Source organism: Ranitomeya imitator, chromosome 4 (assembly GCF_032444005.1).
Source record: "Ranitomeya imitator isolate aRanImi1 chromosome 4, aRanImi1.pri, whole genome shotgun sequence".
In the NCBI taxonomy this organism is placed as follows: Eukaryota; Metazoa; Chordata; class Amphibia; order Anura; family Dendrobatidae; genus Ranitomeya; species Ranitomeya imitator.
In genome coordinates, this window is record NC_091285.1 from 223,892,883 (window position 1) to 223,915,105 (window position 22,223).

Below are 22,223 nucleotides of genomic sequence, written 5' to 3' on the forward strand. Positions count from 1 at the left end.
GAAGTTGTATTGGCAGATCGAAGAGTGACTATCAGGCATGTAGCTGAGGTCCCAGGGATCTCATATGGCAGTATTCAAAGAATCCTTGCAAAAGAATTGCATATGAGAAAGGTCTCCGCGCGTTGGGTGTCAAAAATGTTAACCGACGAGCAAAAGAAGAAACGAGTTGACATTTCAATAGCAAATCTCGAAAAGTTCCAAGCAGACAAGGAAAATTTTTGTCACGTTTTTTGACCATGGACAAGACCTGGATCCACCACTTTGATCCCGAAACTAAACAACAATCGATGACGTGGAAACGAGCCGACGAACCAACGCCGAAGAAATTCAAAGTGTCAAGCTCAGCAGGGAAGGTTATGGCGTCCGTTTTTTGGGATGATGAAGGAATTATTATGGTGGACTATTTGGAGAAGGGAGCCACTATTAGGGGCTCCTACTACGCAGAACAAATAAGAAGATTGTGGGAGGCTATCAAGGAGAAAAGGCGCGGCAAACTGCGGGCTGGAGTGCTGTTTCACCAAGATAACGCGCCGGCTCACAAAGCTGCAGTTGCCATGGCTACATTCAAGAAGCGGGCTTTGAACTGGTGGAACACCCCCCCTATTGGCCAGATCTAGCCCCCAGTGACTTCTTTCTCTTTCCTCGACTCAAGGAACACCTCCGGGGCAAGAAATTTGATGACAATAGCGACGTGATAACCGCTGTTGGGGATTTTTTTGAGGGTCAAGATCAATAATTTTTTTCTAAGGGAATTCTAAGTTTAGAAAAGAGATGGACTAAATGTATAGACTTGATAGGGGACTATGTAAAAAAATAAAAAAATTTTTTGACTATATTCATTGTGTTTAGTATTGATTATCATTACTTTTGGATCGCCCCTCGTAAGTTCACTGCACTTAGCTAATGAAGTAGAAAGTCAATGCGGGTAAGGGTTTACCATGATACAATACGGCATACACTACAAAAGAATAGCATGCATTGGTGTGATCCACGAAGGACGCCACTACTAAAGCTCATGCACAAAAAAAGCCTTCATACAATTTGCCAAGGCCCATGCAGAAAAATATGGAGACTAACGGGACTCTATACTCCTACTCTGGACTAATGAGTCCAAGATATATCAATATTGTATGGTGTTGCAAAGAGGAGGAATAGAAAGAAAGTTCAAAATGCGTAGAGTGAAATATAGTTGTGGCAATGTTCTTATTTGGATCTGTAAGAGTGCTGCTGGTGTCGATGAGCTTTATTTAATTGATCATATCATGAATTTACAGATGCATTGCTTTATATTGAAATTAGAAGATGCTAACATCACTACATGCCCTTGGTTAACATGCACTTTTTCAACATAACAATGATTCAAAACACACATTTAAGGCCACTGTTGTATTTCTGAAAAATAAAAGGGTGAAAGTGATTCAGTGGCCAATCAAACAACTATGGGGAATTCTGAAGATGCAAGTTGAGCATAATTCTACATCCAGCTCTAAAAGAAGTTATTCTTGAACAATGGAAAATGTTAGATGTTGCAATATATCACCACTTAGTTCATTCCATGTCTAGAATGTTTCTTTCTAAATGTACTTTTTTCCTTCCAAGATGGAGTCCATGATCAGAAAAGGGGGCTAAGGAATGTCTTTGTGTAGCGGACCTAGAAAAAAACACAGCATGTATGTATGCTAATACCAGCACATAGCTAGAGATAAGATGAGCCAATTATTTTGTTACAATGCGTGAATATTAATAACCTATATAATATGATGTTATGGGGTAATAAAAGAGAGATCTGCTTTATTTCTTAATGTATTAGAGTGGCTCATCCTTGTTTGTATTTGAAATTTACTATTTAATTTGGAACTGGCACAATGTCTCAGAACGTCCCACATTATGTGGCGACGACAATGTCATCCAAAATAATAGAAATAGTTGTTGGTGATATGGGGGTTTTCATTTTTGCCTCAATTAATTTGAGTAAAACTAAACATTTTCTAATGAAAGTTATATTGTTAACCTTACTTTCATGTCATGGGCTTAAAAATGTTCTCGGAAATTGTTCTTGTGTTTAGTGAAATATTGGTTAATATCTTACTTTTCAAAGAGTATGTGTAAGGAGGTGGCGGGGACCATCACGAACTTCCTCTCTCCTGAACATTGTTCCATGGGCACTCTGGTGTTTATTGCTGTTTTACTATTGTAATTAGGGTTGAGCAACTTTTAGTTTTTTAGGGTTTTTACTATCTCAAAAGTCAAGTCGAGTGGAATCGGCCGATTATCGCGAAAAGTTGGGGATCGACCGAAACACGAAACCCAATTCAAGTCAATGGGGGAGCATAGTCGGCAGTGAGTGGAGGCCAGGAAAACATGTACAGTGCTCATTTTAATGGCAAAAACATACATTCCTGTTACTGAAGCTTGTCAATCTTAATTTACCTTATAATAATAGTAAGGCATTGGAAATTGGGGGTCATTTGGCTAAAGTTGTGGGGGTTAGGGCTGGTTCAAGTATTTAGTGGGCCCAGGAAATCTGGACCACGTCACGGCAGTGGAGAAGGGAGAGGTAAGTATTTCAACTTTGCAAGTGCTGTGATCCTGAGCAAGCAGGGGGGGCCCACTCGTTGACATTGGCACTGGCACAGGGCCCCTCAAAGTACGGCGGTGTGTTTGCACGGCGGGGGCGCCTCCCACCTGCAGCGACACTTTTGCGTACTATGAGGGGCCCTGTGCCAGTGACGTCACCAACGAGTATTCCTCCCCCCACCTGATGAAGGAACCTGCACTTTCATCTGCACCTTCCTCTTTGTCCCCGTGTAAGGTGGTATGGTATGCGGGAAGGGGAACCTGACTTTCAGCAGGGTCACAATCTTGCTGTGTAGCGTGCACGGGGAATGTTGCGTTATGGGTCAATGTACCAGCAGACTCATCTATCACTGGCTGGGCAATGGGCAGGATGAGGAGGAAACACAGATATAGGCCCAAAGAATAAAGTGGGCTAAATGCAGTTCAAAATTGGTAACAGGACTAACCGGGGGCATTGCTTTGTTCAGAGGAGTACAACTGTAATGAAAGGCTGACACAGTGAGTAGGCCCAAATCAGTAAGTAGTCTAAATGCAGTTCAAAATTGGTAACAGACGTAAACAGGCGGCACTGGTTTGTTCAGTGGAGGAGAACATCAAGGAGCGGCAGACACCGATAGTAGGCCCCAACCCAACTAGTAGGCCAAATGCAGTTGCTCCATTTAACAACTATTTAACAAGAGCCTGAAGATAGAAGCTCAGGAAAGGCAACCAGGAGAACACCTTGGAGCGGCAGACTCTGTTATTAGGCCCCAACCAAACTAATAGCCCCACTGCAGTTTTAAAATTCCGATAGGCTGAAAACCTGATAATTGCAGGTCATTTTTTTTAAAGAGGACAGCTGTATTGAGTGGCGCAGCCAGACACTGCAATTAGGCCTTACACCACAAAGTTGGCTCGACGCAGATTTAAAAAAGGTTACATTGGTACACGATCTTCATTGGTGTGCTCAGTGGAGGACAATTGGAAGGAGGGACCGCAGAAAGACTTAGTAGGCCTAAAATAACAAAATATCCTCTATGCAGCTTCGATTATGTGGCAACCTGGAGAACACCTTGGAGCGGGAGACACCGTCTCTACCAGCCAGACCCAACTTGTAGGCCTAATGCAGTGATGTTTCAACAACTACTTAACGAGAGCTAGAAGATAGAAGCTATGGAAAGGCAACCTGGAGAACACCATGGAGAGGCAACCTGGAGAACACCTTGGAGCGGCAGACACCGTCTCTACAACCCAGACCCAACTTGTAGGCCTAATGCAGTGTTGTTTCAACAACTACTTAACAAGAGCATGAAGATTGAAGCTATGGAGAGGCACCCTGGAGAACACCTTGCAGCGGGAGACACCGTCGCTACAACCCAGACCCAACTTGTAGTCCTAGTGCAGTGTTGTTTCAACAACTACTTAACAAGAGCATGAAGATTGAAGCTATGGAGAGGCAACCTGGAGAACACCTTGGAGCGGCAGACACCGTCTCTACAACCCAGACCCAACTTGTAGGCCTAATGCAGTGTTGTTTCAACAACTACTTAACAAGAGCATGAAGATTGAAGCTATGGAGAGGCACCCTGGAGAACACCTTGCAGCGGGAGACACCGTCTCTACAACCCAGACCCAACTTGTAGGCCTAATGCAGTGTTGTTTCAACAACTACTTAACAAGAGCATGAAGATTGAAGCTATGGAGAGGCAACCTGGAGAACACCTTGGAGCGGCAGACACCGTCTCTACAACCCAGACCCAACTTGTAGGCCTAATGCAGTGTTGTTTCAACAACTACTTAACAAGAGCATGAAGATTGAAGCTATGGAGAGGCACCCTGGAGAACACCTTGCAGCGGGAGACACCGTCTCTACAACCCAGACCCAACTTGTAGGCCTAATGCAGTGTTGACAAAAGCACAAGAAACAAGAGCCATCAAAATATCTGCACACCACCAAAGTTATGATAAAAATAATATAAGCTTTATTGGGAACATAATTAAAAACATCTAAAATCACACATAACCTCCGTGCAGATGCCCCTGTGAACACTGTATGCCAAAATATACATAGATATATAAACGTATGAAATCTTACAGACGTGTCCCTGCCCTCTGCACTTAATATTATTAATGTAACTATATATAGTCAAAATTTGGAATGAACACGCTGTATACAACCATATAACAACAATTATGCACACAGTCAAGTATAATACAAGCCACACAGCATGCAAATAGCATGCAACACCCCACCACAATATGCAGCTTCCAGCAAAAAACCCCTATGGACCCAGAGGAGCAGATAAAATAAACTGCCCTAGATATCCAGAGAAAGGGACAGGGGAGGATGTCCAAATATATACCCTGAAACACCCTGCATAGTCTGATCCTAGGAGTGGTCAAAAGGTGAAAATAGTGCTGGAGAAAGCACCATAGGATAAATCCTGCTGCAGGAGGCTGTGAGGCTGAATAGTCACAGGGCAAATGCGACCGGAGGAGAAGCCCAACGCGTGTCGCTGTTCTAGGACAGCTTCGTCAGGGGAAGTAGTGCAAATACCCCCAATAGCGCTTAAATACCTTATAATCAATTGTGTGGTCAGGTCAGGTGTGGCTGGCAGAGCATGGGGGCCGGAAAACCGGAAGTGACTCACCAGGAAGAAGGGAAAATGAAAGTGTCCTGAATAACACACTGAGCATGTGCAAATGGAAGGTCAAAACAGCAGAATGGATACAGGCAAAAAGCCTGAAGAAACGTAAGTGTTTATGACAGCGCAGCTCCCGGGAGCAGATGTGGTGACAGTCCTGCAATGCATGACTGTCAGCACATCTATGGGCACAAGAGAGGAAGCATACTTGTACAGTCCATAGAGAGAGGCAGCAAGTACACAGCAAGGAAGAAAAAGCAGAACCAATCCTATAAGATTAATATAGAACCAGAAGATTAAATCCTGAAATTTTTTTTTTTTTTTTTTTTTTAATGATTATGTACATATATATAAAACTTCCATGATATGATATTACACAGGATTACAGGCGGATACTTCAATTGTCCTGTTATGTAGTATATGGTCCAATGGGGAAGGAGAAGAATTAGATCCCTCTCCCCTCCCCCCATATAATGTTCCATTTAGGTCCAGAGTCTTTTCCTCTTCTCCGAAGTTTTGTAAATGAAAAAACATAAATTCTTCTCCAGACCTCCATATCACAACCAGAGGGAGTCGATGCCACTCAATATGCTGTTCGGGAAATGCATAACTCTATTCCAAACGTCCACCACGTTCACCACGTCCACCACGAAATCCTGAAGAAGAATAGCCGAGTTATCCCAAAAAACCTGTAAAAAGGAGGTCCTCGTTAATTCCATGGGGCGCCATAGAGTGGAGCTGGTAGATCCAACGGGATTCTACCTGTAGCAATTTCTTATGCAATGTGCCACCCCTATCGGAGGTCCTCAGATGTTCCAAACCAATGACTCTAGTATTGGTATAACTCCCAGCATGATGAGTCAAGTAATGAGCCGCCACCGTAGTAAGGGTCTTACCTTTGCGTCTATCAGCCACCGCTGTATTGATCGTGGAAAAATGTCCCTGAATCCTCCGGCGCAGCTCCTGTGTGGTCTGGCCTACATAGACACGAGGGCAAGTACATATGATGGCATAGATAACATTAGATGTTTTGCAATTAATGTAGGACTTTAATCTATGTGGCGTCTGATCTGTTGGGTTAATAAAGGAATCTCGCGTGGGGTGCATATATGTACATACCGTGCAATTCCCGCACGGAAAAGAACCTTTCAGGACAATACCACGATTCAATTTATGAGTGGGCCTAGAATAATGGCTCCTCGTAAGTATGTCCCTAAAATTGGGAGCCCTTTTTGCGGTCACTAAGGGTCGTGGGCTGATCACCTGCGCTGTTTGCGTGTCAGCAGTCAGGATTCTCCAGTGATTGTTCAGGATGTCCCTTACCTGGTTCCACTGAGTATGGTATCCGGTAATGAAGCGCACAAATTTGTCCGTTTCCTTCTTTGTAGGGACCAGTAAGGTGTCCTGTGTCTGTATTTTTGCTCTCTGATAGGCCCGAGAGATACATTTCTTGGGGTAATTCCTCCTCCTAAATCTCTCCGTAAGATCATGGGCTTCCCTACGAAAATCCTCGTCATCGGTACAATTTCGTCGTGCCCTGAGGAATTGTCCCCTCGGAATGCCATCCCTCGTATGTTTTGGATGGAAGCTACGATACTCCAACAGACTATTAACCGCTGTGGGCTTGCGATAGAGACAAGTAGATAATTTGCCATTCTGACATTTAACCTCAAGATCCAGAAATTGCACTGCAACAGAAGAAAACTGGTGAGTCAAAAAAATATTAAAAGGATTATGGTTGAGGACGTCCAGAAATTCCAGACATTCCTCAATAGAGCCTGACCAAATAAAGAAAATGTCGTCTATGAATCGCGACCAATGCCGTACCTTATTGATGAAGAAATTAGAGACATAGACGACAGTGTGCTCCCACCACCCTAAAAAAAGGTTTGCAAAAGCTGGGGCGCAGCCTAATGCAGTGTTGTTTCAACAACTACTTAACAAGAGCATGAAGATTGAAGCTATGGAGAGGCAACCTGGAGAACACCTTGGAGCGGCAGACACCGTCTCTACAACCCAGACCCAACTTGTAGGCCTAATGCAGTGTTGTTTCAACAACTACTTAACAAGAGCATGAAGATTGAAGCTATGGAGAGGCACCCTGGAGAACACCTTGCAGCGGGAGACACCGTCTCTAGAACCCAGACCCAACTTGTAGGCCTAATGCAGTGTTGTTTCAACAACTACTTAACAAGAGCATGAAGATTGAAGCTATGGAGAGGCAACCTGGAAAACACCTTGGAGAGGGAGACACCGTCACTACATCCCAGACCCAACTTGTAGGCCTAATGCAGTGTTGTTTCAACAACTACTTAACAAGAGCATGAAGATTGAAGCTATGGAGAGGCAACCTGGAGAACACCTTGGAGCGGCAGACACCGTCTCTACAACCCAGACCCAACTTGTAGGCCTAATGCAGTGTTGTTTCAACAACTACTTAACAAGAGCATGAAGATTGAAGCTAGGGAGAGGCACTCTGGAGAACACCTTGGAGTGGCAGACACCGTTTCTACAACCCAGACCCAACTTGTAGGCCTAATGCAGTGTTGTTTCAACAACTACTTAACAAGAGCATGAAGATTGAAGCTATGGAGAGGCAACCTGGAGAACACCTTGGAGCGGCAGACATCGTCTCTACAACCCAGACCCAACTTTTAGGCCTAATGCAGTGTTATTTCAACAACTACTTAACAAGAGCTTCAAGATAGAAGCGAAGGAGAGGCAACAGAGAGAACACCTTGGAGCGGAAGACTCAGTATGTAGACCACAACGAAACTTGTGGCCCCAATGAAGTTTTATAATTCTGACAAGCTGAAAATCCGCCATTTTTTTTTTAGAGGAGGACAGCTGTATTAAGTGGCGCAGACAGACACTGCTAGTAGGCCTTACACCACAAAGTAGGCTCACTGCAGGATGACAAAAAGTTACATGGGTACACGGTCGGCATTGGTGTGCTCAGCGGAGGACAAATGGAAGGAGGGACCGCAGACAGACTTAGTAGGCCTAAAATAAAAAAATTAGCCTCAAAGCAGTTTCAATTATCTTGCAGGGGTACACAGGCAGCATTGGTGTGTTCAGCGGAGGACAATTGGAAGGAGGGACCGCAGACAGACTTAGTAGGCCTAAAATAAAAAAAATTAGGCTCAAAGCAGTTTCAATTATCTTGCAGGGGTACACAGGCAGCATTGGTGTGGTCAGCGGAGGACGATTGGAAGGAGTGTCTGACACAGTTAGTACTCCCAAAAAATAAATAGATGTTAATGTCTTGCAAAACAACAAAACCAAAAAACAAAAGGGTGGCTGTTGTGAATTCTGTGGCTGAGTTCACTTCTGTGGTCACAAGTGGTATTGCAGTCTCTGGGCTTCCTCCCTCAGGTGTTTTGGTGAGCTCGTTGGCTGCCTTGCTATTTAGCTCCACCTGAGTCTGTCTTCCTTGCTCCTTGTCTATGTTCCAGTGTTGGATCTGAGCTACTGCATCTTTCCTTGGGCCTGCTGCTCTGCTAGATAAGTGCTTCTAGTTTGTTTTCTGTTTTTTCTGTCCAGCTTGCTATTAACTTTTGCTGGAAGCTGTGAGAAGCAAAGGGGTGCACCGCCGTGCTGTTAGTTCGGCACGGTGGGTCTTTTTGCCCCTTTGCGTGGTTTTCGTTTTAGGGTTTTTTGTAGACTGCATAGTTCTCTTTGCTATCCTCGCTCTGTCTAGAATATCGGGCCTCACTTTGCTGAATCTATTTCATTCCTACGTTTGTCTTTTCATCTTGCTAACAGTCATTATATGTGGGGGGCTGCCTATTCCTTTGGGGTATTTCTCTGAGGTAAGTCAGGCTTGTATTTCTATCTTCAGGCTAGTCAGCTCCTCAGGCAGTGCCGAGTTGCATAGGTAGTGATAGGCGCAATCCACTGCTGCTTATAGTTGTGTGAGGATAGATCAGGTACTGCAGTCTACAGAGATTCCACGTCTCAGAGCTCGTCCTATTGTTTTTGGTTATTGCCTGATCTCTGTATGTGCGCTGATTACTGCACGCTGTGTTGCCTGATTGCCAGCCATAACAGTACAAGGAGCCAACCAATGATTCCCAATAGAGGGAAAAAAGAAATCCTGACATCATTTTTTTTTCTTAGCTCTGTCTTCAGTCTTTTTTTTCCCCTAGACATTAGAGTGCTTCAGGACACAGCTGTGGACATGGATATTCAGGCTCTGTGCTCCTCAATGGATAATCTCGTTGTAAATGTACAAAAGATTCAAGATACTATTGATCAGAAATCGATGCTAGAACCAAGAATTCCGATTCCTGATTTGTTTTTTGGTGACAGAACTAAGTTCCTGAGCTTCAGAAATAATTGTAAGCTATTTTTGGCCTTGAAACCTCATTCTTCTGGTAATCCTATTCAACAGGTTTTGATTATTATTTCTTTTTTGCGCGGAGACCCTCAGGACTGGGCATTTTCTCTTGCACCAGGAGACCCTGCATTGAGTAATGTTGATGCATTTTTCCAGGCGCTGGGATTGCTTTACGATGAGCCTAATTCAGTGGATCAGGCTGAGAAAAATCTGCTGGCTTTATGCCAGGGTCAGGATGATGTAGAAGTATATTGTCAGAAATTTAGGAAGTGGTCAGTACTCACTCTGTGGAATGAATCTGCACTAGCAGCTTTGTTCAGAAAGGGTCTCTCTGAAGCTCTTAAGGATGTAATGGTGGGATTTCCTATGCCTGCTGGTTTGAATGAGTCTATGTCCTTGGCCATTCAGATCGGTCGTCGCTTGCGCGAGCGTAAATCTGTGCACCATCTGGCGGTATTGTCTGAGAGTAAACCTGAGCCTATGCAGTGTGACAGGACTATGACTAAAGTAGAACGGCAAGAACACAGACGTCTGAACAGACTGTGTTTCTATTGTGGTGATTCTACTCATGCTATTTCTAATTGTCCTAAACGCACTAGGCGGTTCGATAGCTCTGCCGTTATTGGTACTGTACAGTCCAAATTCCTTTTGTCCATTACCTTAATGTGCTCTTTGTCATCGTATTCTGTCATGGCGTTTGTGGATTCAGGCGCTGCCCTGAATCTGATGGATTTGGATTATGCTAAACGTTGTGGATTTTTCTTGGAGCCTTTGCGGTGTCCTATTCCGTTGAGAGGAATTGATGCTACACCTTTGGCCAAGAATAAGCCTCAGTACTGGGCCCAGCTGACCATGTGCATGGCTCCTGCACATCAGGAAGTTATTCGCTTTCTGGTACTGCATAATTTGCATGATGTGGTCGTGTTGGGGTTGCCATGGCTACAAACCCATAATCCAGTATTGGATTGGAACTCTATGTCGGTAACCAGCTGGGGTTGTCAGGGAGTACATGGTGATGTTCCATTTTTGTCTATTTCGTCATCCATTCCTTCTGACATCCCAGAGTTCTTGTCGGACTTTCAGGATGTATTTGAAGAGTCCAAGTCTGATGCCCTACCTCCGCATAGGAATTGTGATTGTGCTATCGATTTGATTCCTGGTAGTAAATTCCCTAAGGGTCGTTTATTTAATTTGTCCGTACCTGAACACACCGCTATGCGCAGTTATGTGAAGGAGTCCCTGGAGAAGGGACATATTCGCCCATCGTCGTCACCATTGGGAGCAGGGTTCTTTTTTGTAGCCAAGAAGGATGGTTCGCTAAGACCGTGTATTGATTACCGCCTTCTTAATAAGATCACTGTTAAGTTTCAGTATCCCTTGCCATTGATTTCTGACTTGTTTGCTCGGATTAAGGGGGCTAGTTGGTTTACTAAGATTGATCTTCGTGGTGCGTATAATCTGGTGAGAATCAGGCAGGGAGATGAATGGAAAACGGCATTTAATACGCCCGAGGGTCATTTTGAGTATCTGGTGATGCCGTTCGGACTTGCCAATGCTCCATCTGTTTTTCAGTCTTTTATGCATGACATTTTCCGTGAGTATCTGGATAAATTCTTGATTGTTTACTTGGATGACATTTTGATCTTCTCAGATGATTGGGAGTCTCATGTGAAGCAAGTCAGAATGGTTTTCCAGGTACTGCGTGCTAATTCCTTGTTCGTGAAGGGATCAAAGTGTCTCTTCGGTGTGCAGAAAGTTTCATTTTTGGGGTTCATCTTTTCCCCTTCTACTATCGAGATGGATCCGGTTAAGGTTCAGGCCATCCAGGATTGGACTCAGCCGACATCTCTAAAAAGTCTGCAGAAATTCCTGGGCTTTGCTAATTTTTATCGTCGCTTCATCTGTAATTTTTCTAGCATTGCCAGACCATTGACCGATTTGACCAAGAAGGGTGCTGATTTGGTTAATTGGTCTTCTGCTGCCGTGGAAGCTTTTCAGGAGTTGAAGCGTCGTTTTTGCTGTGCCCCTGTGTTGTGTCAACCTGATGTTTCTCTTCCGTTCCAGGTCGAGGTTGATGCTTCTGAGATTGGTGCAGGGGCGGTTTTGTCACAGAGAGGTTCTGGTTGCTCAGTGTTCAAACCATGTGCTTTCTTTTCCAGGAAATTTTCTGCTGCTGAGCGTAATTATGATGTGGGCAACCGAGAGTTGCTGGCCATGAAGTGGGCATTCGAGGAGTGGCGTCATTGGCTTGAGGGTGCTAAGCATCGCGTGGTGGTTTTGACTGATCATAAGAACCTTACTTATCTTGAGTCTGCCAAGCGCTTGAATCCTAGACAGGCCCGTTGGTCGTTATTTTTTGCTCGTTTTGATTTTGTGATTTCATACCTTCCGGGCTCTAAAAATGTGAAGGCGGATGCTCTGTCTAGGAGTTTTGTGCCCGACTCTCCGGGGTTATCTGAGCCGGCGAGTATCCTCAAGGAAGGAGTCATTGTGTCTGCCATCTCCCCTGATTTGCGGAGAGTGTTGCAGAAATTTCAGGCTAATAAACCTGATTGTTGTCCGGCCGAGAAACTGTTCGTCCCTGATAGGTGGACTAGTAAAGTTATCTCTGAACTTCATTGTTCGGTGCTGGCCGGTCATCCAGGAATCTTTGGTACCAGGGAGTTGGTTGCTAGATCCTTCTGGTGGCCATCTCTGTCACGGGATGTGCATGCTTTTGTGCAGTCCTGTGGAATTTGTGCCAGGGCTAAGCCCTGCTGTTCACGTGCCAGTGGGTTGCTTTTGCCCTTGCCGGTCCCGAAGAGGCCTTGGACACATATTTCGATGGATTTCATTTCCGACCTTCCCGTTTCTCAAAAAATGTCGGTCATTTGGGTGGTCTGTGATCGCTTTTCTAAAATGGTCCATCTGGTGCCCTTGGTTAAATTGCCTTCCTCCTCTGATTTGGTGCCTTTGTTCTTCCAGCATGTGGTTCGTTTACATGGCATTCCTGAGAATATTGTTTCTGACAGAGGTTCCCAGTTTGTCTCGAGGTTCTGGCGAGCCTTTTGTGGTAGGATGGGCATTGACCTATCTTTCTCCTCGGCCTTCCATCCTCAGACTAATGGCCAGACCGAACGAACCAATCAGACCTTGGAAACATATCTGAGATGTTTTGTTTCCGCTGACCAGGATGATTGGGTGTCATTTTTGCCGTTGGCTGAGTTCGCCCTTAATAATCGGGCCAGCTCGGCTACCTTGGTCTCTCCATTTTTCTGCAATTCTGGGTTCCATCCTCGTTTCTCTTCAGGACAGGTTGAGTCTTCGGACTGTCCTGGTATGGATTCTGTGGTGGACAGGTTGCAGCAGATCTGGACTCAGGTAGTGGACAATTTGACCTTGTCCCAGGAGAAGGCTCAGCTTTTCGCTAATCGCAGACGCCGTGTGGTACCCCGACTTCGTGTTGGGGATCTGGTTTGGTTATCTTCTCGTCATATTCCTATGAAGGTTTCCTCTCCTAAATTTAAACCTCGTTTTATTGGTCCGTATAGGATTTCTGAGATTCTCAATCCGGTGTCTTTTCGTCTGACCCTCCCAGACTCCTTTTCCATACATAATGTATTCCATAGGTCGTTGTTGAGGAGATACGTGGCACCTATGGTTCCATCTGTGGAGCCTCCTGCCCCTGTTTTGGTGGAGGGGGAATTGGAGTATATTGTGGAGAAGATTTTGGATTCTCGTGTCTCTAGACGGAAACTCCAGTATCTGGTCAAATGGAAGGGTTATGCTCAGGAAGATAATTCCTGGGTTTTTGCCTCTGATGTCCATGCCCCAGATCTTGTTCGTGCCTTTCATGTGGCTCATCCTGGTCGGCCTGGGGGTTCTGGTGAGGGTTCGGTGACCCCTCCTCAAGGGGGGGGTACTGTTGTGAATTCTGTGGCTGAGTTCACTTCTGTGGTCACAAGTGGTATTGCAGTCTCTGGGCTTCCTCCCTCAGGTGTTTTGGTGAGCTCGTTGGCTGCCTTGCTATTTAGCTCCACCTGAGTCTGTCTTCCTTGCTCCTTGTCTATGTTCCAGTGTTGGATCTGAGCTACTGCATCTTTCCTTGGGCCTGCTGCTCTGCTAGATAAGTGCTTCTAGTTTGTTTTCTGTTTTTTCTGTCCAGCTTGCTATTAACTTTTGCTGGAAGCTGTGAGAAGCAAAGGGGTGCACCGCCGTGCTGTTAGTTCGGCACGGTGGGTCTTTTTGCCCCTTTGCGTGGTTTTCGTTTTAGGGTTTTTTGTAGACTGCATAGTTCTCTTTGCTATCCTCGCTCTGTCTAGAATATCGGGCCTCACTTTGCTGAATCTATTTCATTCCTACGTTTGTCTTTTCATCTTGCTAACAGTCATTATATGTGGGGGGCTGCCTATTCCTTTGGGGTATTTCTCTGAGGTAAGTCAGGCTTGTATTTCTATCTTCAGGCTAGTCAGCTCCTCAGGCAGTGCCGAGTTGCATAGGTAGTGATAGGCGCAATCCACTGCTGCTTATAGTTGTGTGAGGATAGATCAGGTACTGCAGTCTACAGAGATTCCACGTCTCAGAGCTCGTCCTATTGTTTTTGGTTATTGCCTGATCTCTGTATGTGCGCTGATTACTGCACGCTGTGTTGCCTGATTGCCAGCCATAACAGTACAAGGAGCCAACCAATGATTCCCAATAGAGGGAAAAAAGAAATCCTGACATCATTTTTTTTTCTTAGCTCTGTCTTCAGTCTTTTTTTTCCCCTAGACATTAGAGTGCTTCAGGACACAGCTGTGGACATGGATATTCAGGCTCTGTGCTTCTCAATGGATAATCTCGTTGTAAATGTACAAAAGATTCAAGATACTATTGATCAGAAATCGATGCTAGAACCAAGAATTCCGATTCCTGATTTGTTTTTTGGTGACAGAACTAAGTTCCTGAGCTTCAGAAATAATTGTAAGCTATTTTTGGCCTTGAAACCTCATTCTTCTGGTAATCCTATTCAACAGGTTTTGATTATTATTTCTTTTTTGCGCAGCGACCCTCAGGACTGGGCATTTTCTCTTGCACCAGGAGACCCTGCATTGAGTAATGTTGATGCATTTTTCCAGGCGCTGGGATTGCTTTACGATGAGCCTAATTCAGTGGATCAGGCTGAGAAAAATCTGCTGGCTTTATGCCAGGGTCAGGATGATGTAGAAGTATATTGTCAGAAATTTAGGAAGTGGTCAGTACTCACTCTGTGGAATGAATCTGCACTAGCGGCTTTGTTCAGAAAGGGTCTCTCTGAAGCTCTTAAGGATGTAATGGTGGGATTTCCTATGCCTGCTGGTTTGAATGAGTCTATGTCCTTGGCCATTCAGATCGGTCGTCGCTTGCGCGAGCGTAAATCTGTGCACCATCTGGCGGTATTGTCTGAGAGTAAACCTGAGCCTATGCAGTGCGACAGGACTATGACTAAAGTAGAACGGCAAGAACACAGACGTCTGAACAGACTGTGTTTCTATTGTGGTGATTCTACTCATGCTATTTCTAATTGTCCTAAACGCACTAGGCGGTTCGATAGCTCTGCCGTTATTGGTACTGTACAGTCCAAATTCCTTTTGTCCATTACCTTAATGTGCTCTTTGTCATCGTATTCTGTCATGGCGTTTGTGGATTCAGGCGCTGCCCTGAATCTGATGGATTTGGATTATGCTAAACGTTGTGGATTTTTCTTGGAGCCTTTGCGGTGTCCTATTCCGTTGAGAGGAATTGATGCTACACCTTTGGCCAAGAATAAGCCTCAGTACTGGGCCCAGCTGACCATGTGCATGGCTCCTGCACATCAGGAAGTTATTCGCTTTCTGGTACTGCATAATTTGCATGATGTGGTCGTGTTGGGGTTGCCATGGCTACAAACCCATAATCCAGTATTGGATTGGAACTCTATGTCGGTAACCAGCTGGGGTTGTCAGGGAGTACATGGTGATGTTCCATTTTTGTCTATTTCGTCATCCATTCCTTCTGACATCCCAGAGTTCTTGTCGGACTTTCAGGATGTATTTGAAGAGTCCAAGTCTGATGCCCTACCTCCGCATAGGAATTGTGATTGTGCTATCGATTTGATTCCTGGTAGTAAATTCCCTAAGGGTCGTTTATTTAATTTGTCCGTACCTGAACACACCGCTATGCGCAGTTATGTGAAGGAGTCCCTGGAGAAGGGACATATTCGCCCATCGTCGTCACCATTGGGAGCAGGGTTCTTTTTTGTAGCCAAGAAGGATGGTTCGCTAAGACCGTGTATTGATTACCGCCTTCTTAATAAGATCACTGTTAAGTTTCAGTATCCCTTGCCATTGATTTCTGACTTGTTTGCTCGGATTAAGGGGGCTAGTTGGTTTACTAAGATTGATCTTCGTGGTGCGTATAATCTGGTGAGAATCAGGCAGGGAGATGAATGGAAAACGGCATTTAATACGCCCGAGGGTCATTTTGAGTATCTGGTGATGCCGTTCGGACTTGCCAATGCTCCATCTGTTTTTCAGTCTTTTATGCATGACATTTTCCGTGAGTATCTGGATAAATTCTTGATTGTTTACTTGGATGACATTTTGATCTTCTCAGATGATTGGGAGTCTCATGTGAAGCAAGTCAGAATGGTTTTCCAGGTACTGCGTGCTAATTCCTTGTTCGTGAAGGGATCAAAGTGTCTCTTCGGTGTGCAGAAAGTTTCATTTTTGGGGTTCATCTTTTCCCCTTCTACTATCGAGATGGATCCGGTTAAGGTTCAGGCCATCCAGGATTGGACTCAGCCGACATCTCTAAAAAGTCTGCAGAAATTCCTGGGCTTTGCTAATTTTTATCGTCGCTTCATCTGTAATTTTTCTAGCATTGCCAGACCATTGACCGATTTGACCAAGAAGGGTGCTGATTTGGTTAATTGGTCTTCTGCTGCCGTGGAAGCTTTTCAGGAGTTGAAGCGTCGTTTTTGCTGTGCCCCTGTGTTGTGTCAACCTGATGTTTCTCTTCCGTTCCAGGTCGAGGTTGATGCTTCTGAGATTGGTGCAGGGGCGGTTTTGTCACAGAGAGGTTCTGGTTGCTCAGTGTTCAAACCATGTGCTTTCTTTTCCAGGAAATTTTCTGCTGCTGAGCGTAATTATGATGTGGGCAACCGAGAGTTGCTGGCCATGAAGTGGGCATTCGAGGAGTGGCGTCATTGGCTTGAGGGTGCTAAGCATCGCGTGGTGGTTTTGACTGATCATAAGAACCTTACTTATCTTGAGTCTGCCAAGCGCTTGAATCCTAGACAGGCCCGTTGGTCGTTATTTTTTGCTCGTTTTGATTTTGTGATTTCATACCTTCCGGGCTCTAAAAATGTGAAGGCGGATGCTCTGTCTAGGAGTTTTGTGCCCGACTCTCCGGGGTTATCTGAGCCGGCGAGTATCCTCAAGGAAGGAGTCATTGTGTCTGCCATCTCCCCTGATTTGCGGAGAGTGTTGCAGAAATTTCAGGCTAATAAACCTGATTGTTGTCCGGCCGAGAAACTGTTCGTCCCTGATAGGTGGACTAGTAAAGTTATCTCTGAACTTCATTGTTCGGTGCTGGCCGGTCATCCAGGAATCTTTGGTACCAGGGAGTTGGTTGCTAGATCCTTCTGGTGGCCATCTCTGTCACGGGATGTGCATGCTTTTGTGCAGTCCTGTGGAATTTGTGCCAGGGCTAAGCCCTGCTGTTCACGTGCCAGTGGGTTGCTTTTGCCCTTGCCGGTCCCGAAGAGGCCTTGGACACATATTTCGATGGATTTCATTTCCGACCTTCCCGTTTCTCAAAAAATGTCGGTCATTTGGGTGGTCTGTGATCGCTTTTCTAAAATGGTCCATCTGGTGCCCTTGGTTAAATTGCCTTCCTCCTCTGATTTGGTGCCTTTGTTCTTCCAGCATGTGGTTCGTTTACATGGCATTCCTGAGAATATTGTTTCTGACAGAGGTTCCCAGTTTGTCTCGAGGTTCTGGCGAGCCTTTTGTGGTAGGATGGGCATTGACCTATCTTTCTCCTCGGCCTTCCATCCTCAGACTAATGGCCAGACCGAACGAACCAATCAGACCTTGGAAACATATCTGAGATGTTTTGTTTCCGCTGACCAGGATGATTGGGTGTCATTTTTGCCGTTGGCTGAGTTCGCCCTTAATAATCGGGCCAGCTCGGCTACCTTGGTCTCTCCATTTTTCTGCAATTCTGGGTTCCATCCTCGTTTCTCTTCAGGACAGGTTGAGTCTTCGGACTGTCCTGGTATGGATTCTGTGGTGGACAGGTTGCAGCAGATCTGGACTCAGGTAGTGGACAATTTGACCTTGTCCCAGGAGAAGGCTCAGCTTTTCGCTAATCGCAGACGCCGTGTGGTACCCCGACTTCGTGTTGGGGATCTGGTTTGGTTATCTTCTCGTCATATTCCTATGAAGGTTTCCTCTCCTAAATTTAAACCTCGTTTTATTGGTCCGTATAGGATTTCTGAGATTCTCAATCCGGTGTCTTTTCGTCTGACCCTCCCAGACTCCTTTTCCATACATAATGTATTCCATAGGTCGTTGTTGAGGAGATACGTGGCACCTATGGTTCCATCTGTGGAGCCTCCTGCCCCTGTTTTGGTGGAGGGGGAATTGGAGTATATTGTGGAGAAGATTTTGGATTCTCGTGTCTCTAGACGGAAACTCCAGTATCTGGTCAAATGGAAGGGTTATGCTCAGGAAGATAATTCCTGGGTTTTTGCCTCTGATGTCCATGCCCCAGATCTTGTTCGTGCCTTTCATGTGGCTCATCCTGGTCGGCCTGGGGGTTCTGGTGAGGGTTCGGTGACCCCTCCTCAAGGGGGGGGTACTGTTGTGAATTCTGTGGCTGAGTTCACTTCTGTGGTCACAAGTGGTATTGCAGTCTCTGGGCTTCCTCCCTCAGGTGTTTTGGTGAGCTCGTTGGCTGCCTTGCTATTTAGCTCCACCTGAGTCTGTCTTCCTTGCTCCTTGTCTATGTTCCAGTGTTGGATCTGAGCTACTGCATCTTTCCTTGGGCCTGCTGCTCTGCTAGATAAGTGCTTCTAGTTTGTTTTCTGTTTTTTCTGTCCAGCTTGCTATTAACTTTTGCTGGAAGCTGTGAGAAGCAAAGGGGTGCACCGCCGTGCTGTTAGTTCGGCACGGTGGGTCTTTTTGCCCCTTTGCGTGGTTTTCGTTTTAGGGTTTTTTGTAGACTGCATAGTTCTCTTTGCTATCCTCGCTCTGTCTAGAATATCGGGCCTCACTTTGCTGAATCTATTTCATTCCTACGTTTGTCTTTTCATCTTGCTAACAGTCATTATATGTGGGGGGCTGCCTATTCCTTTGGGGTATTTCTCTGAGGTAAGTCAGGCTTGTATTTCTATCTTCAGGCTAGTCAGCTCCTCAGGCAGTGCCGAGTTGCATAGGTAGTGATAGGCGCAATCCACTGCTGCTTATAGTTGTGTGAGGATAGATCAGGTACTGCAGTCTACAGAGATTCCACGTCTCAGAGCTCGTCCTATTGTTTTTGGTTATTGCCTGATCTCTGTATGTGCGCTGATTACTGCACGCTGTGTTGCCTGATTGCCAGCCATAACAGTACAAGGAGCCAACCAATGATTCCCAATAGAGGGAAAAAAGAAATCCTGACATCATTTTTTTTTCTTAGCTCTGTCTTCAGTCTTTTTTTTCCCCTAGACATTAGAGTGCTTCAGGACACAGCTGTGGACATGGATATTCAGGCTCTGTGCTTCTCAATGGATAATCTCGTTGTAAATGTACAAAAGATTCAAGATACTATTGATCAGAAATCGATGCTAGAACCAAGAATTCCGATTCCTGATTTGTTTTTTGGTGACAGAACTAAGTTCCTGAGCTTCAGAAATAATTGTAAGCTATTTTTGGCCTTGAAACCTCATTCTTCTGGTAATCCTATTCAACAGGTTTTGATTATTATTTCTTTTTTGCGCAGCGACCCTCAGGACTGGGCATTTTCTCTTGCACCAGGAGACCCTGCATTGAGTAATGTTGATGCATTTTTCCAGGCGCTGGGATTGCTTTACGATGAGCCTAATTCAGTGGATCAGGCTGAGAAAAATCTGCTGGCTTTATGCCAGGGTCAGGATGATGTAGAAGTATATTGTCAGAAATTTAGGAAGTGGTCAGTACTCACTCTGTGGAATGAATCTGCACTAGCGGCTTTGTTCAGAAAGGGTCTCTCTGAAGCTCTTAAGGATGTAATGGTGGGATTTCCTATGCCTGCTGGTTTGAATGAGTCTATGTCCTTGGCCATTCAGATCGGTCGTCGCTTGCGCGAGCGTAAATCTGTGCACCATCTGGCGGTATTGTCTGAGAGTAAACCTGAGCCTATGCAGTGCGACAGGACTATGACTAAAGTAGAACGGCAAGAACACAGACGTCTGAACAGACTGTGTTTCTATTGTGGTGATTCTACTCATGCTATTTCTAATTGTCCTAAACGCACTAGGCGGTTCGATAGCTCTGCCGTTATTGGTACTGTACAGTCCAAATTCCTTTTGTCCATTACCTTAATGTGCTCTTTGTCATCGTATTCTGTCATGGCGTTTGTGGATTCAGGCGCTGCCCTGAATCTGATGGATTTGGATTATGCTAAACGTTGTGGATTTTTCTTGGAGCCTTTGCGGTGTCCTATTCCGTTGAGAGGAATTGATGCTACACCTTTGGCCAAGAATAAGCCTCAGTACTGGGCCCAGCTGACCATGTGCATGGCTCCTGCACATCAGGAAGTTATTCGCTTTCTGGTACTGCATAATTTGCATGATGTGGTCGTGTTGGGGTTGCCATGGCTACAAACCCATAATCCAGTATTGGATTGGAACTCTATGTCGGTAACCAGCTGGGGTTGTCAGGGAGTACATGGTGATGTTCCATTTTTGTCTATTTCGTCATCCATTCCTTCTGACATCCCAGAGTTCTTGTCGGACTTTCAGGATGTATTTGAAGAGTCCAAGTCTGATGCCCTACCTCCGCATAGGAATTGTGATTGTGCTATCGATTTGATTCCTGGTAGTAAATTCCCTAAGGGTCGTTTATTTAATTTGTCCGTACCTGAACACACCGCTATGCGCAGTTATGTGAAGGAGTCCCTGGAGAAGGGACATATTCGCCCATCGTCGTCACCATTGGGAGCAGGGTTCTTTTTTGTAGCCAAGAAGGATGGTTCGCTAAGACCGTGTATTGATTACCGCCTTCTTAATAAGATCACTGTTAAGTTTCAGTATCCCTTGCCATTGATTTCTGACTTGTTTGCTCGGATTAAGGGGGCTAGTTGGTTTACTAAGATTGATCTTCGTGGTGCGTATAATCTGGTGAGAATCAGGCAGGGAGATGAATGGAAAACGGCATTTAATACGCCCGAGGGTCATTTTGAGTATCTGGTGATGCCGTTCGGACTTGCCAATGCTCCATCTGTTTTTCAGTCTTTTATGCATGACATTTTCCGTGAGTATCTGGATAAATTCTTGATTGTTTACTTGGATGACATTTTGATCTTCTCAGATGATTGGGAGTCTCATGTGAAGCAAGTCAGAATGGTTTTCCAGGTACTGCGTGCTAATTCCTTGTTCGTGAAGGGATCAAAGTGTCTTTTCGGTGTGCAGAAAGTTTCATTTTTGGGGTTCATCTTTTCCCCTTCTACTATCGAGATGGATCCGGTTAAGGTTCAGGCCATCCAGGATTGGACTCAACCGACATCTCTAAAAAGTCTGCAGAAATTCCTGGGCTTTGCTAATTTTTATCGTCGCTTCATCTGTAATTTTTCTAGCATTGCCAGACCATTGACCGATTTGACCAAGAAGGGTGCTGATTTGGTTAATTGGTCTTCTGCTGCCGTGGAAGCTTTTCAGGAGTTGAAGCGTCGTTTTTGCTGTGCCCCTGTGTTGTGTCAACCTGATGTTTCTCTTCCGTTCCAGGTCGAGGTTGATGCTTCTGAGATTGGTGCAGGGGCGGTTTTGTCACAGAGAGGTTCTGGTTGCTCAGTGTTCAAACCATGTGCTTTCTTTTCCAGGAAATTTTCTGCTGCTGAGCGTAATTATGATGTGGGCAACCGAGAGTTGCTGGCCATGAAGTGGGCATTCGAGGAGTGGCGTCATTGGCTTGAGGGTGCTAAGCATCGCGTGGTGGTTTTGACTGATCATAAGAACCTTACTTATCTTGAGTCTGCCAAGCGCTTGAATCCTAGACAGGCCCGTTGGTCGTTATTTTTTGCTCGTTTTGATTTTGTGATTTCATACCTTCCGGGCTCTAAAAATGTGAAGGCGGATGCTCTGTCTAGGAGTTTTGTGCCCGACTCTCCGGGGTTATCTGAGCCGGCGAGTATCCTCAAGGAAGGAGTCATTGTGTCTGCCATCTCCCCTGATTTGCGGAGAGTGTTGCAGAAATTTCAGGCTAATAAACCTGATTGTTGTCCGGCCGAGAAACTGTTCGTCCCTGATAGGTGGACTAGTAAAGTTATCTCTGAACTTCATTGTTCGGTGCTGGCCGGTCATCCAGGAATCTTTGGTACCAGGGAGTTGGTTGCTAGATCCTTCTGGTGGCCATCTCTGTCACGGGATGTGCGTGCTTTTGTGCAGTCCTGTGGAATTTGTGCTAGGGCTAAGCCCTGCTGTTCACGTGCCAGTGGGTTGCTTTTGCCCTTGCCGGTCCCGAAGA

At 45.3% G+C, this 22,223-nt stretch overlaps 1 long non-coding RNA gene across 1 annotated transcript; it reads right to left on the reverse strand.

The window, feature by feature from the left end:
* Nucleotides 1–5,576: 5,576 nt before the first annotated feature.
* Nucleotides 5,577–7,082, reverse strand: LOC138675829 (uncharacterized). Its single transcript, XR_011320720.1, has 3 exons — nt 6,525–7,082; nt 6,098–6,178; nt 5,577–5,890 (listed from the first exon to the last, which is right to left on the reverse strand). It is a non-coding gene; the product is annotated as an uncharacterized lncRNA (long non-coding RNA).
* Between the last annotated feature and the right edge of the window lie 15,141 nt (nt 7,083–22,223).